Source organism: Callorhinus ursinus, unplaced genomic scaffold (assembly GCF_003265705.2).
Source record: "Callorhinus ursinus isolate GAN/ISIS: 27379988/994484 unplaced genomic scaffold, GSC_fseal_2.0 scaffold50, whole genome shotgun sequence".
NCBI classification, from domain to species: Eukaryota; Metazoa; Chordata; class Mammalia; order Carnivora; family Otariidae; genus Callorhinus; species Callorhinus ursinus.
This window is the reverse complement of record NW_027397112.1, coordinates 2,274,183-2,278,458: the sequence shown is the minus strand read 5'-3', so window position 1 is coordinate 2,278,458 and position 4,276 is coordinate 2,274,183.

Here is a 4,276-nt window from a genome sequence, read left to right as displayed (position 1 = left end):
CATTTTTTATTTTTCATTTTTAGAGTCATATTTTATCCCTTCATAGTAGTTACCCTTATTTTTGGCATATATATATATATAAGTTGTTCTCTCTTTAAAATGTTGAGATACAGTTTCTTCTAACAGATCAAAATATACCCTAAATCACTAGTGTATGGCTTTGTTCTAGTCTCCTGCCTGATCACATTCTCTCCCTTTTTTTTTTAAATCTTCTTTCTTTTTTCAAACAACTTCTTACCACATCAATTCCTTTTATAGAATCTTTTATAATTTTCATCTTTACAGTCATCTTCAATCCCTTCATTGTATCAACCCTTATTTTGTACATATATAAGTCTTTCTTCCTTTAAAATTTTAAGAGGCCTTTTTTTTCTATCAGACCAAAATACGCCCAAAATCTAGTGTGTGGCACTGATCTATGCACTAGCCTGATCATATTTGATCATATTCGGGTTTTTTTGTATTGTTCTGCTTTTGTTTTTCATCTTTTTCTTTTTTTTTCTTCGTTCTCTTCTCTTTCTTTTCTCATTCTTTACCTTTCTTTTCCCCTGGTTTCAGGTCTTTTCTGATTTGTATAGAGTATATTTGCTGGGGACGTGGTTAACCTGTTACCATTTTGTTCTCTCATTCATCCATTCTCCTCTGGACAAAATGACAAGACAAAAAAAATCACCTCAGCAAAAAGAACAAGAGATAGTACCGTCAGCCAGGGACCTACTCAATACGGACATTAGTATGATGTCGGTCCTAGAGTTCAGAATCATGACTTTAAAGATACTAGCTGGGCTTGAAAAAAGCGTGGAAGTTATTAGAGAAACGCTTTCTGGAGAAATAAAAGAACTAAACTCTAACCAAGTCGAAATCAAAAACGGGGAAATCAAAAATGGTGCAATCAAAAATGGGGGCACTAACTGCTAGGAAAATGAGGCAGAAGAGAGAATCAGTGATATAGAAGACCAAATGATGGAAAATAAAGAGGCTGAGAAAAAGAAAGAGAAACAATTACAGGATCACGAGGGCAGAATCCGAGAGATAAGCGATACGATAAGACAAAACAACATTAGAATAATTGGGATCCCAGAAGAAGAAGAAAGAGAGAGAGGGGCAGAAGGTATATTGGAGCAAATAATAGCAGAGAACTTCCCTAATGTGGGGAAGGAAACAGACATCAAAATCCAGGAGGCACAGAGAACCCCTCTCAAAATCAATAATAATAGGTCAACACCCCGACATCTAATAGTAAAACTTACGAGTCTCAGAGACAAAGAAAATCCTGAAAGCAGCCCAGGAGAAGAGATATGTAACCTACAATGGCACAAACATCAGATTGGCAACAGACCTATCCACAGAGACCTGGCAGGCCAGAAAGGACTGGCATGGTATCTTCAGAGCACTGAACGAGAAAAATATGCAGCCAAGAATACTATATCCAGCTAGGCTCTCATTGAAAATAGAAGGAGAGATAAAAACCTTCCAGGAAAAACAAAAACTAAAGGAATTTGCAAACACGAAACCAGGCCTCCAAGAAATATTGAAAGGGGTCCTCTAAGCAAAGACAGAGACAAAAAGCAGCACAGATCAGAAAGGAACAGAGACAATATACAGTAACAGTCACCTTATAGGCAATACAATGGCACTCAATTCATACCTTTCAATAGTTACCATGAATGTAAATGGGCTCAATGACCCAATCAAAAGACACAGGCTATCAGATAGGATGAAAAAACAAGACCCATCGATATGCTGTCTGCAAGAGACTCATTTTAGACCCAAAGACACCCCAACATTGAAAGTGAGGGGTGGAAAACCATTTACCATGCTAATGGACACCAAAAGAAAGCTGGGGTGGCAATCCTTATATCAGACAAATTAGATTTTAAACCAAAGGCTGTAATAAGAGATGAGGAAGGACACTATATCCTACTTAAAGGGTCTATCAAAGAAGAAGATCTAACAATTGTAAATATCTATGCCCCTAACTTGGGAGCAGCCAATTATATTAGGCAAATAATAACAAAAACGAAGAAACACATTGACAGCAATACAATAATAGTGGGGGACTTTAACACCCCGCTCACTGAAATGGACAGATCATCTAAGCAAAAGATCAACAAGGAAATAAAGACGTTAAATGAAACACTGGTCAAATGGACTTCACAGACATATTCAGAACATTCCATGCCAAAGCAACGGAATACACATTCTTCTCTAGTGCCCATGGAACATTCTCCAAAATTGATCACATCCGAGGTCACAAATCAGGTCTCAACTGGTACCAAAAGATTGGGATCATTCCCTGCATATTTTCAGACCACAATGCTTTGAAACTAGAACTCAATCACCAGAGGAAAGTTGGAAAGAACTCACATACATGGAGGCTAAAGAGCATCCCACTAAGGAATGAATGGGTCAACCAGGAAATTAAACAAGAATTTTAAAAATTCAAGGAAACCAATGAAAATGAAAACACAACTGTTCAAAATCTTTGGGATGAAGCAAAGGCAGTCCTGAGAGGAAAGTATATAGCAATATAAGCCTTTCTCAAGAAACAAGAAAGGTCTCAAATACACAACCTAACCCTACACCTAAAGGAGCTGGAGAAAGAACAGCAAATAAAGCCTAACCCCAGCGGGAGAAGAGAAATCATAAAGATCAGAGCAGAAATCAATGAACTAGAAACCAAAGAACAGTAGAACAGATCAACGAAACTAGGAGCTGGTTCTTTGAAAGAATTAACAAGATTGATAAACCCCTGGCCAGACTGATCAAAAAGAAAAGAGAAATGACCCAAATCAACAAAATCATGAATGAAAGAGGAGAGATCACAACCAACACCAAAGAAATACAAACAATTATAAGAACATATTATGAGCAACTCTATGCCAGCAAATTAGATAACCTGGAAGAAATGGGTGCATTCCTAGAGATGTATCAACTACCAAAATTGAACCAGGAAGAAATAGAAAACCTGAACAGACCTATAACCACTAAGGAAATTGAAGCAGTCATCAAAAATCTCCCAACAAACAAAAGCCCAGGGCCACTTGGCTTCCCAGGGGAATTCTATCAGACATTTAAAGAAGAATTAATACCTATTCTCCTGAAACTGTTCCAAAAAATAGAAATGGAAGGAAAACTTCCAAACTCACTTTATGAGGCCAGCATTACCTTGATCCCAAAACCAGACAAAGACCCCATCAAAAAGGCGAACTCCAGACCAATATCCTTGATGAACATGGATGCAAAAATTCTCACCAAAAGACTAGCCAATAGGGTCCAACAGTACATTAAAAGGATTATTCACCATGACCAAGTGGGATTTATCCCTGGGCTGCAAGGTTGGTTCAACATCCGCAAATCAATCAACGTGATACAATACATTAACAAAAGAAAGAACAAGAATCATATGATCCTCTCAATAGATGCAGAAAAAGCATTTGACAAAGTACAGCATCCTTTCTTGATCAAAACTCTTCAGAGTATAGGGATAGAGGGTACATACCTCAATATCATAAAAGCCATCTATGAAAAACGTAGGGCGAATATCATTCTCAGTGGGGAAAAGCTGAGAGCTTTTCCCCTAAGGTCAGGGACACGGCAGGGATGTCCACTATCACCACTGCTATTCAACATATTATTAGAAGTCCTAGCCACAGCAATCAGACAACAAAAAGAAATCAAAGGCATTCAAATCGGCAAAGAGGAAGTCAAACTCTCACTCTTTCCAGATGATATGATACTGTATGTGGAAAACCCAAAAAACTCCACCCCAAAACTGCTAGAACTCATACAGGAATTCAGTAAAGTAGCAGGCTATAAAATCAATGCACAGAAATCAGTGGCATTCCTATACACCAACAACAAGACAGAAGAGAGACAAATCAAGGAGTCGATCCCATTTACAATTGCACCCCAAACCATAAGATACCTAGGAATAAATTTAACCAAAGAGGCAAAGAATCTGTACTCAGAAAACTATAAAATACTCATGAAAGAAATTGAAGAAGACACAAAGAAATCGAAAAACGTTCCATGCTCATGGATTGGAAGAAGCAACATTGTGAAGATGTCAATGCTACCTAGAGCCATCTACACATTCAATGCAATCCCCATCAAAATACCACCCACTTTTTTCAAAGAAATGGAACAAATCATCCTAAAATTTGTATGGAACCAGAAGAGACCCCGAATAGCCAGAGGAATATTGAAAAAGAAAAGCAAAGCTGGCAGCATCACAATTCCGGACTTCCAGCTCTATTACAAAGCTGTCATCATC